Here is a 13,210-nt window from a genome sequence, read left to right as displayed (position 1 = left end):
GCTATCAACACCTCAGCATGATCCGCCAAGTAGACGTGTGCGCCGTAGCAGTTTTCGCCGGCAGCGGCGATTATAGTAATTTGAAGCAGCGGCGGCGGCGACGCTGGCGCCTCGCCGTATGTCCTATTCGACGGCAGCGGCGGCGGCGTAGTCGGCGTGACATTATTTTTTATTGTTGGTGAGGTACTACATCCACTCATTAAAAATTTCAATTCTTCGGGAAGTTCCTCCAAGGGGCTTCCTAGAAGATCCTCAGATATTCCCTACGGGTGGGATTGTAAACTTCTCTAGATAATCATAGAATCCTCTCTACAGGGATTCTTTCAGAATTTTTGACCCTTAAGATTATTTCAGGAGATATTTTAGATCACTTCAGGATTTTTATTATTATTATTCTCCAGGAATATCTCAAGAAATTCTTCTTGGAGTTACTGCACAGCATTATCCAGTTGTTCAGGAATTGCTTGAGAGATTCCTCGGAAAATATATGTTTAAAAGTTTCTTTTGGCGATTCCTTCAAGAATACTTCACAACTTCCTCTAGGGAAAATGTATTAGAAAATTTCATCCACTTATACCATTTTTACATTGTGCAAGAAATTTTTTCAAGAATCCAGAAGTATCTCCAAGAGTTCTTCTTGGGTTTGCTCCAAATCATCCATCAAAAATTCATTTGGAGGCTTATACAAGAATTCCTCTAGTACCTTTGTTTGCAATTTCCCGGATTCCCGGAGAACTTCTTTCAGGGATTCATTCAGAAACTTCTTCATGATTTAATGCACAATGACAATAATGTCCTTCAAAAATACCATCAGAGATTTTCATAGAAACTTTTCCAAGATTTTCTACCTAAAATTTTCCAAAGCCTTCTACAAGTTCCTCCAATCCCATCTCAGGAGTTTTTTTCCTCTGTTATTGAAATTAAGCCACTGTGTCCAATTAACTGAACTTTTGTGGCGAATTTCAGGAGTTCCTTCAGGTTTTTCCCGAGCAGAAGGGCATACCTTACAAATACCATGCGAAGATCAACATGTGCTCTAATACCTAAAATTGTTATTGCTGTGTTATTGTACGAAATGTTATGAGAACATCACAATAACAGTTGGAGGTATTTGAGCAGAGTTTGGTATTGATGTAGTATTTGTTAGTTTAGCAGTGAAAATAACCAAAGAACAAGATTTGCTATTACATCATGAAGTCATCGTACATACGAAACATTTAATAACAAGAAATGTTATTAGTTTATTATTCAATAACTTTAGAATAACAAATACAGCAATTGAAATTTTAAGTATGCATTCATTATTGAAATAACAAGACTTGTTATATTCAAGGTGTTATTTATACAACAATTTTTTATTCGTTTTTGTTATTTTGCCTCTTATTACCACCTAATGAAGGGCATACCAAGGTATGGTAGTATTTAAGATAAATACCTTGATATGTTATTCACTTGTTATTTTCTTCTGCTCGGGTTCCCAGGAACTTCGGCAAGAGTTCCTCCAACGATGGTTTCTGAAATTGTTTCAATAAAATTGAATCTCAACCGGGAATTTTTAAAAATTTCTATAGAAATTCCTTCAGGTAACCCTCGAAGAATAACTTCAACATATTTTATGTAATTTCTGTAAATATCTGTGGATACATATCTCAAAGAATTTCCGGACGTATCTCAAGGGATTCCTGGAAGACCCGTGGCAGAATTTCCGAAGCAATCGCTAAAAATTCTATGAAAGTTCTGAAAATTAAAAAAAAATCATGAAAAAATGTTTGAGGTAATCTCTTACAGACATTCATGAAAAATCCTACTACTACTGAAGGAGTCTTAAGTGATATTTCAGAAGGAATTCCTTAGTAAGTTTTAGATGGAATCCGTGGAGGAATTTCTAAAAGATTACTCGGAGAAATTATTGAATAAATTGTCTATCAAATTGCTAAAGAAATCTCAGGAGATATTCTTGAATGAATCCCTGCAGGATTATGTAAAAGAAACCCAAGGAATTTTCTGAAATAATTGTAGAAAGAGTTGCTAAAGAAATTTCTGGAAACTCTCTCTCAGAAACCCTTGGTAGAATTCCTACGAGAATTTATTTACACATATTTAGAAAAATTCCAAGAGAAATCTCTTATCAAAATTCATTGAGGATGTTCCAGAGGAATTCATGAAGATATTTTAAAGGAATCCCTGAAAGTCTGGAAAAATACCTTAACTTCTGTTAAGGTGTCTGAAAATTTCCAAAGGAATTTATGCAAGACTTTCTAAGAATTGTTACTGAAGATATAACTTCTTGAAGAAACCGAGTAAAAAATCCTGATTGTATGCTTGGAAGAATTTCAGGAGGAGTTTCTGGTAACATACATGGATTCTCTATATGATTTTTTTTGCAGAAAGCACTTGGAAAAAAAATTCTCCGTGAAGAAATTTATAGAAGAAGCCCTGAAAGATTTTTCGAAGCAACCGATGGAGGAATTCCAAAAAAAAAACCCTGGGATTAAGAATCCTTGAAACAATTCCTGAAATAATTCTAGACTCTTTATTTTTTTTAAATAAAACGCTGTTTGAACGTGTGGAATCCATGGATGGTAATCTGAAAGATTCACCAGAAAAAAATCTGAAATAATCTGTGGAGGAGTTTCTTAAGCATGGAAATTTTTCTAGAAGAATTCTTGGTAAAATATCTGGAGGGTCCTCTATAGGAACTTATGAAGATTTCATGGAATTTATGCATCCAAGAATGTCATTCGTAAATTGCCATGAAAATTTTCCAAGAGATAAACAAAGAATATGTAGGAGAATGTGATTGTGGACCTAATGAGAATACCGCCAAGAATTTTGTTGGTAATCCGTTATGGCTTACTCGTTTAGTACTTAAAAAGAATAAGTGAGGATCTTCAGTGTTCGGTGGCGGTGGGTGGTAGCAGTTTCAAAGATTCTTCGAAGGGCTCAGTTTTCCGTCGAATGTTTTCATGTGTTGTGAGGCGCGTCTCTCGTGAATTGACTCCCCCTTCCGTTTCTCGCTGTAGAGTTCGTTAGAGGTCAAGAACACGGCGACGATTCACGAGTGAGTGATGAAGCAGCGTATTGTTCCAATGATGACTGACTGCATGCGCGACGGTGGTGAAACGAGGAACAAGCCTGACTACGCTGTAATGACGTCCCCCTTAACACCGAGCAACAGCAGTTTCCAGATAAATCGGTGAGACCGTTTCAAACTACATCTTCTTTTTTCGCTTAAGTGGGCATTCATAAACTTCGAAAACTAATTTTTAATTACGCAACGTTTCCCTCGCACCCAGTTTGTTTCATTGCAGAGAGCGAGTAAAGGCGCTTAAGCCTATGCATAAGGGCCAGGACACGGACCAAATGCCTGTGTTCCATCCCAGGAAGTGAAGGACCAAGGGGTGACATTAACCTTCTTAGCATCGTCACCCCCATCGATTTTCACTTAGGCTGACACAAATTTCGATTTTCTCTAATGTCACCCCCCCTCGGAAATTTTTTGTCGGAATTCGACATTTTGAGGGGGGACACAAATAAATTATTTGGGAAATTTAAGAAATTTAAAGTGAAATTAGAGTCATCGAGAAAATTTCTTAACAAATCCGATGAGTTTGACAATTTTGCCTAATTGTTTGGGTAATTTTTCATGAAATATATTTATTATTTATCATCCCCCCCCCTTGACGAATCAACAAGCAAAGTGACAAAAGAAGAAAATGAGATTTGTTCCGGCCTTATTTTGCTTTCTCAAAAGCTGAGTGGTTGGTACGAGATATCCCCACTTAATGGCTTTATTGTAAAAACAATAACGCTGCACAGTAGGCCTGGCCGCTTTAATGCTTGTAATGCATTTCCAATGTACTGCAAACATTAAATGGCTGAATGGCTGTGTATGTGTAGACTAGACTAGACTAGACTAGACTAAAAAGAATAAGTGAGGATCTTGAAAGTATTGCTAAATCATTAAATGATGTCACAAAAAATTGTTACAAATGCTTTACAAGATGAACCGAAAAATACGCCTATATGCCCAAGAAAAAAATAGAAACTGTTTAAAAGTTACAACTTTTATTGCTTTCACGTTCATAAGGTGGTTCGTAAAGTTTTGACGAGATTTTTGTCGTTTTCTCATCAACGTGGGAAATTTTGTTCGGCGGCGTGGAAAAATATGAACAGCGGCGCGCCGGGTCAAAATTGCCACGGCGGCGGCGCGGAAAAATCGTCGGCGACGGCGGCGCGGCGCGGCGGCGCACACGTCCACCGCCAAGGGTTCGACGCATTACCCGTGTTAACACCGAAGCTCCATCAGTGCAGGAGATAGAAACAGCCATCCGTAACATGAAATCGAACAGGGCCCCAGGGGTCGATCGCATATCAGCAGAGATGCTCAAAGCTGACCCTGTAGTATCCCCACAACTACTGCATCAATTATTCTGCAACATATGGGAAACCGCGACATTTCCGGCCGACCCGACCCAAAAAGGGTGACTTGGCTGTATGCGATATGTTGGCGATACGCGCCTTACCGATCTTCGAAGGACTTTCTTCGCTAGTCCTAGACTAGCACCGATTAGCACTTTCACCCGCGAAACGTAGCACCCAAAAACAGTATCTTTTTACGGGGGGGCTTCTTGGCCGTTGATCACACGCGTCGGGGGTAACGAACTTGGTATGATGTCATCGACCGACCGAGGAGATGAAGATCGAACGTGGTGTGTACTTCAACGTGTAGAATTAGCTTTAGTTAAAATACACAGAAATAAAAACCAAAAAAAAAATGTTTGCGATAATTGACGGGGCATCATGTTACTGTGTATCGTTCTCGAAGTCCTCTGCAAAGGGATACAGGAAAAGATTCATGCAACTCTTCAACGGCAGCAAACAGGATTCCGTGTCACGCTCTGTACCATTCTGGAGCAAATCAATGAATTCCAAGAGTCTCTCTACTTACGAAAAAGCTTACGACCGTCTCAATCACGAAAACATGTGGGAAGCCCTTAGGCGTATGGGTCTCTCTGAGAAAATCATCGACCTCATTGAAGCACAGTACAGGGCATTTTCGTGCAGAGTACTGCTCAACGGTGTTTTGTCCGATCCCATTCGGGTCTTTGCTGGAGTGAGGCAATACTATCACCGCTACTGTTCCTCATCGTAATCGACGAGATCCTGGTAGGTGCGATTGACCGTGAACCAAATCGTGGATTGCTGTGGCAGCACATAAATGACTTCGAACTGGCGGATGACGTTGCTCTCCTAGCTCAACGGCGCTCTGATATGCAGATCAAGCTGGGTGATCTTGTCAATCCCTCCTCAGCGGCAGGTCTTACCATCAACGTCAACAAATCGTTGGATATAATAAACACGGTCAACCCTTCCAGCTTTACGGGAGCAGGGCAAACAGTGGAGAATGTTGAAAGCTTCCAATATCTTGGTAGCCAAATGGCGGCCGATGGCAACACCAAGATCGACATAGCTGCACTGATCAAGAAGGCGAGGGCTGCTTCTGTGAGTTCAAGAAATGTATGGAAAAACAACCAGATTAGTCGACGCACCAAAATTCGAATATTTATCTCGAACGTGAAATCTGTGCTGCTATACGCTAGTGAAACCAGGTGTGTATCAGTGGATAACAGTCAACGGCTGCAAGTCCTCATCAATAAATGCCTGCGGAATATAATTCGAGCATGGTGGCCTCACAATTAGATCTCCAACATGGAACTCCATCGTCGATGTCATCAAAAGCCGATAGCGACAGGAATGCAGGAGCGAAAGTCGAGGTGGGTTGGCCACATACGGAGGGTCGAAAACAAAATCTGCAAGCAAGCGTTAGATTGGAACCCTGAACCCTGCTAAGCAGCAGGACATCACAGCAGAGGCAGACCCAGAGGCTCATGCCGGCGCAGCCTCAACAACGAAATCAAGCAAGTCGACAGAAATTTGACCTGAAGATGGAAATCTTTCAACTTGGCCCTCTGCATTACCGTGGGTGCCTAGGACTGAAAGTGTAAGTAAGTAAGTTTATTCATTCTAAAATACGGATGTGTTTTCGACCGCTGGGTTTCTAAATTCCTTAACAGGTTATATTTGTAAAATTTAACAGAGTCGTAGACCAGCAGTTCAGAATTGAGGTTAGTTTAACAAAAATGTTTACATTTGTACATTCAACTAGGATAGCGATATACGTTGAACGCTGAAGTGCGAGAAATACCAGGCACACCAAATTTTAAGTGTTTCATCGTAGAATTATGATAAACCCTATGCTGATTGCAGTTTGAAGCCCTTTTCGCAATCAATCAAAGCGGGTTCACCTTATATGCAAGTCCTACCGCCCTCGAACGTTGTCAAAAATGCCAAAAACATTGAATTTTTTAAACTGTGAGTGTAGTAGGTACGTGATGCTGTAAAGTCTATGGGAATTGGGAATATTACTAATTTTTGCTTGTCTTGGGATTTTGTCAATATTGGTGTTCTACGAGGTTACTGCTCTACATTCATCTAAAACCTTGTAAACCAAAGCAATTCATTACCGAGTCACCATCATTCCGCATCTTATGATTACGTTTCCTCCGTGCAAGTCAACTACTATACGAAGCCAGCCCAGGTGGTGAGCGTTGCAGCAGAATGTGGCTGTAACGAAACTGCTGTCTGTCACTCATCCGTCACAGTGATGAAGAGGAACGCCAGGGGCTGAATTTCTCGAGTTCTCATTTGTACTTTTGCTAAGCCATGCCGTAGTCTTCGTCGCCGCCGATAGCTAGGGTGGGTTGAGTTCAGAGTAATATCATCCAACGAGAAAACTAGCAACGAAACGTATCCTGATAACGATGGATGAATTCATGCTCTTGCTGGTAAAATACGAGTAATGTTTGCAGCAATGTTCCCATCTTGCACTACTATCTGGGAGACACATGTGAACCAGTGCAGTCAGTGGTAACATGGAATGGTCTCATTAACAGAATGAGATTCGGGATTTTGGTTTTTGGGACGAGGCAATGCAAGGCAGGAGTTTGGGGAATGTGACATGATGCTTTGCGTTTCGCATAGATGTGGCAGTATGTCACACAGCTAAAACAGATGTGTTACCATACAGGAGGGAGATGGCAGTACCACCGTGGGGATAGGGGATACAATTTACCACAAGCGAGTTTGTAAGCCAGGATTGTTATGCCGTTTTAAACATCGCAATACGGATTACACGCGTCTTTGCATTAGGTTGAGATTAAAGTGTGGTGCTTCAATTCAAATACTTGTAGCGTGCTGAAAATGTTATCAGAGTCTGCAGTAGCAATTGTGACCTAACTGTTACTTATATAAGCTTCATGAATAATGCATATGTTTAAAAATATACACTATACCTAACTGAAATAAGTACAAATGAAAAAAGTAAAAAATATAGATAAATATGAAAGACAGCTAAATAACGAAATAAAGAAACCATTATCAAAACAGTCAAGTAAAGAGAAGGAAAAGCAAATGCCTTAATTAATTACCAATACATTACCAAAAAGGACGTCTGCTGCATTACTGAAGCTGTAGAATCCTTGTAAAAATATCACTTCAATACTTTCACTTTGAAAATTAAGACAGATTCAGGAATGTTCAATATCTTATCCAATTGTAATCGCACTTTTGATATATTTATTCTTCGTTTTGCATTAGTGCAGTGACGATGACATTTAACGAATTTATCGTCTATCACTAAACAGATCATGCAGCAAAATATCTGTCATCAAGTGTCACAACTTCGAAAGATAATGCAGTTAATCTGACTTCTCTTTGTAGGGCTCGAAGCTTGTCATTACCAGTGACAAACCATTATCTCGCCAAGCATCCATCATTTCCCATTACCCATCATTATTGTCTCCAAGTAAATGTCACCGATTGTGAAATGCCATCCCTCCTCGGGAAAGCAGATTGACAAACAGAGCCGTTCCACATTACCGCGATTATAAATGTGACGTGAACCACTATAATAATGCTTATACCTTGCATCACGCTGTACATTCCTAGCCGGTCAAAACATAATGATCCCATCTCTCTGAACTAAAACAATAATGCACGAGAGACAATCATCTGACAGCACTGAACCACCACCTAGCACCGAAAAACCAAACGAGGTCTATTTAGGTAACATACCCTACCTAAAACCACTGCCAATGCACTTTCGTTTGGGAGTAGAAAATCTCCCCATTTTGATTGACAGCAAGATTAACGGCCGCCAAAGCAACGTCAATCGGGGACCATCGCAACGCCGTCGCGCTGGCCATTACTGACGGGTTGTCCTGTCCATTTGGTGAGGGGATGATAAGCACGTCTCTTTTCGAATATAGTTTTGAGACAGGTGTGAGGTGTTATAGTTACCACGATACCAATTAATCACAGATTCTTTTCACAATCGTTACCTAATCAATAAATAGGGTAGGTCTTGGGCCCATATAGCCGAGGCGGTAAACGCACGGGTATTCAGCATGACCATGCTGAGGGTGACGGGTTCGATTCCCGGTCGGTCCAGGATCTTTTCGTAAAGGAAATTTCCTTGACTTCCTTGGACATAGAGTATCTTCGTGCCTGCCACACGATATACACATGCAAAATGGTCATTGGCAGAGGAAGCTCTCAGTTAAAAACTGTGGAAGTGCTCATTGAACACTAAGCTGAGAAGCAGGCTTTGTCCCAGTGAGGACGTTACGCCAACAAGAGGAGAGGAGATCTTGGGGTAGATTCCATTTTTTTTTATAAACGCTGGACGATGCTTTTCGAAATTTGTTACTTAAAGAAAGACGTCTGTTTCCTGTTTTCTCTAAATGTTTGCGAGGTATCAGATACTTCACGCAGTGTTGGGAATACTCATTTTCAAGAATGTAGTAGCGGCAAAATCACCAACTAATTGCTGAATCACTTGACTTTCTAAAGAACTTTGCTGAAGACGACACATTTCTGTCTTCTGTGGATCCAGAGATAGCGGAGTTTGAAATTATACTTGCAAACTAGTGTCACCTAGCGGAGAAATCATCAAATGATTGTTGAATCTCCAGAATGCTCTTGATTTTCTGAGCACAAATCTGAGGAACCAAAAGACGGATTGCTGGACTATGTTTTCGAATGGAAACTTTGTGTGCCCGAAGGTTCTCGTGAGAGGATTCTCCGAGCAGAACACGAAAGCACTTTCCATGTAGGATATGACACAAATGACACAAATGACACAAATGACACAAATACTTCTGGCCCCGAATGGCCACGACCGTTCGGAAATTTGTTGATAGGTGTGAGACCTGTAAAATGTGTAAGCCTTCAAGTACTTCTCAGCACCCAGAGATGGGGAGACAGAGAATGACAAGTAAGCCTTTCCAGGTCTTGGCCTTAGACTTCATCCAATCGCTCCCGAGAAGTAAAGCTGGGAACACTCACCTGCTAGTGCTACTAGATTTATTCTCGAAATGGACTTTACTCTTTCCAGTCAAAAAGATAAGCTCAAGCATAGTCACGAAAATTGTTGAAGAGCACTGGTTTCGAAGATATTCGGTACCAGAAATCTTGATAAGCGATAACGCTACCTGTTTCCTTAGCAAGGAGTTTAAGGAGTTTTTAGAGCGCTACGGGGTTGTGCATTGGGCCAATTCTCGGCATCATAGCCAAGCCAACCCCGTAGAAAGATTAAACCGGACAATTCATTCTTGTATCCGGACCTATGTCAAGACGGACCAAAGAACTTGGGATACCAAGATCTCGGAGGTAGAGCATACTCTGAACAATACCATCCACCAGTCAACCGGTTTCTCGCCATACCGTATCTTATTTGGACATGAGATTATCTCCCGAGGCGAAGAGCATAGGCTCGATGTCGTCACACAAGATCCCTCAGAGAATGAGAGACAAGCGCAGATGCTAAGGGTAGATAAAAACGTCTATGACACTGTTATGAAAAACTTGAAAAAAGCGCATGAGCGGAGCACGAACAACTACAATCTACGCTTTCGTAAACCAGCACCAGTTTATACGGTTGGTCAAAAAGTTTATCGTAAGAGCTTCGCTCAATCTTCGGCAGGAGACAACTTTAATGCAAAGCTTGGACCTGCATACATACCATGCAAAATCATTTCCAAGCGTGGGACGAGTTCCTACGAACCCGAAGATGAGTCGGGGAAGAACTTGGGAATTTTTTCAGCGGCAGATTTGAAACCAGGGATCCCGGATGACCCCTAAAGAATATTTTTTTTTGTATTTTGGTAGCATATTTGATTAAATTTCACTATAATACACAAGATTAAGTAATCTATCCTAGAGTTTAATAAATAGTTAGATGACGTCATAGGTATAATTCAAATCAATACAGTCAAAGCCACAGTCAAGGTCACAGCGCAGAATCGTGAGCAAATGAAGCCCAATCGTGTAGTTAGGAATCGGTATAGGTCAAATCAACACAGATTCGTCGTAATATAATTCTCTCATGCTTCGTAGATCGTAATTAGCCTCATTGGAATACCACTGATAAATGACTAAAGCTTCACAATGCCCATTTCCAATTGACGCGCAGCAGATTCTTTTTAGAACTAGTTCAATCTGCGGTTACGTTTCTAGAAAATGCCACTTGTATCCATCCATTCTCATCAGCCTAAAGATCACTAAAGAGAAATTTTTCGTTGAAGTCTAGGAATAGCCAAATGAAACACACGTCTATCCGTCAACCCTGATCGAATACGATTGAATAACAACTTCATATGAAGAACTCACTGAGTCGAAGGTTTTAAACTTCTTTCACTGAGTACAATGAGTGTACTGAGATATCTGGGAGAAGAAGGATTCATCAAATGATTCGAGCTAATACAATTTGTCCGAATACTGCACAGGAAGCAGAGTGCAAATAATTTGGTAATTTAACAATCAGATGCTTATTATTCCGAAAGTCGAGTCGCTCGCAAAGGAGCACCTCAAACCTGAGGGTAGATAATTTGAAATTTTTAATCCAAAATAAATCGAAAACTTCATTTTCAATTTATTTTTAGAGGAACGGTAGGGTAGTATTACAGTTAAGGCCCTTCACCCTAAGAGAGAGGCTCTAGCTGATAGGGAGATTGAGCGCGCAGCCTCAATACAAAGGCACAGCAAAATCCAACATACTGCTGTTCGCTATGAACAAACAGACACAAATAAGCAATAGGTCTAATTAGATTATATCCAGAGATTATTAAGATTGTAAATCCAATAGAACATAGATTTATTCATAAAAATACTGCCTGTAAATAGTTATTCCTCTTTTGTTATAATTTTCAAGAATAGAAGTCAAGTAATCAATGAATACTCCAGATCAAGAAACGGTCAAATCAAAGCCATCAAAATGAATTGTACACCCACTTGTCATACAATTAGGCTACACATCACACACATTCTGGATCGGGTAATAAAAGGAAAATAGGAGATTTGGGAACAAAAAGGGAATGAAAAGGATGTATTTAGAAGAATGGGGAAAGATGAGGTTTGCAACCGGTCCGAAATCTGTTAAGCTGGCTTTTCCACACCGACCGTCAAGGTGAACACACCGAGACTCTAAGTTCAAGTAGTTCTCAGGTGTATTATAAGTGTCTAGTGAAGCACAGTCGGCCATAGTTGAAATATTGGCCAGTGTCCAGAATAAGGAATAGAAAAGACCTAGCAGAATCAGGACCCAATGGGATTTTTTTCTGAAATACCCACGCTTGGCTATTGCTGGGTAGGACGATCGACCCCCAGTACGGTAGGACGAGGTAACCACGTGCCTCCCCTTTGGTACCAGTTTTCGCCTAAGACCAGGGGAACAGGAAAGCCGCAGTAGTGATCGAGTGACCATCCGACGACCTCGTGCTCGCCTATTAGTGATTGACCCGATTACACGTCATCGTCGTTGAGAAGCCCTCCCAGCGTCGCTCGATCGCCAGCACACACCCTGACCGAGATCGTCGCCCTCCCGTCGCCGCCAAGTCACCCGAACCTCACATCCCTTCGTCACCAAGCCACCGTAGCCCCACTTCCCGCCGCCGCAGCTCGATTCCCGCCCATCACCGTTCGAATACCATATGATCCACGCCGGCCGGCTCCCCCCCCTACACACACACACAAAAACCTGTAAGTAGTAAAGTTAGGTATAATAAATAGAGCAGTGTAGCAGGAGACCACGTGCGTTTGCTTTTCTGATTGGTATCATCGTCTATGCCGACCCTGAGGGAGAGTGACTACCTCGAGAGGGAGTCTGAAGGGTAACAAAGACGGCACTCTTCTATCTGCTTTAGATTCCGAGATAGAGAAATTTCAAACTTTACTTGACGACTAGCGCCACCTAGCGGCGGAATCACCAACTAATTGTTGAATCACGAGATTGCTCTTGACTTCCTAAAGAGCTTTGCTGAAGATTGTAATAAAACGATTACTTCACTCCTTTCAGGTTCGTCAAAGACTAACTTTATTTCATTTCTCGGTTTGTTCGAGACTCATAGAGAATGCTATGCTTGGTGGTCGATGGCTTGGGTGGCCTGATTAATTATGCTTACGCGCATATGTTTGCATTCGCAACGGATGTTTATTCCGACGATTCAAACATTGCGCGTGAAAGTTTTAAAACAATACAATGTTGTGCAAGCAACAGTGTAGCTCGAAATATATTATACCACACCTTCCCCCTTTTGGAAGAATAATGTAGCATAGCGAAATTATTCTTGGGATAGAAAAAAAAATTGAAAGCTTTCTCGATGAATCTCTTATTCTTAATATGTAAGGTTCCATTATAGTGAATTCTTAAAATTACACTTTTAATTACAATTTTTTTTTGTGGTTTCAACTGTCAAACTGTTGTCCTTTTCATAATTCTGTTTTTATGTACTGTTTGATGATTTTTTAAATTATCTTCTATAGTAACATTAGGATGATTTATGCTAATAATTTTGAAAGGACCTGTATAAACCTGATCTAGCTTCCTACGATTTTCTTTTTGAAGATAAACAGTGTCTCCTATTGTTACGTTTATTGGACTGGAACTAGTTGTTGAAATTCTTTTCTGTTTTGCTATATCAAGTAATTCTCTAGCTTTGAATGCTGCTGTTTGCAGTTTAAATTTAAGCTCATTATGATAGTTTTCAATATTATATACTGGATCAATTCTGTCAATGTTCTTTAGAAATGAAGGGTAATTTGGCTGTCTTCCGAATACTAATTCAAAAGGTGTATATTGGTGATCGGAATG

The 13,210-nt window shown here is 40.7% G+C and overlaps 1 protein-coding gene across 2 annotated transcripts in view; it reads right to left on the bottom strand.

Moving 5' to 3' along the window:
• Positions 1 to 13,210, bottom strand: part of LOC109417164 (leucine-rich repeat neuronal protein 3-like) — a 505,905-nt gene that overhangs the window by 45,919 nt on the left and 446,776 nt on the right. The gene's annotated exons all lie outside the window — the stretch shown is intronic.

Source organism: Aedes albopictus, chromosome 3 (assembly GCF_035046485.1).
Source record: "Aedes albopictus strain Foshan chromosome 3, AalbF5, whole genome shotgun sequence".
In the NCBI taxonomy this organism is placed as follows: domain Eukaryota; kingdom Metazoa; phylum Arthropoda; class Insecta; order Diptera; family Culicidae; genus Aedes; species Aedes albopictus.
The sequence above is the reverse complement of the archived record's forward strand: the minus strand, read 5'-3'. Positions and strand labels throughout refer to the sequence as shown.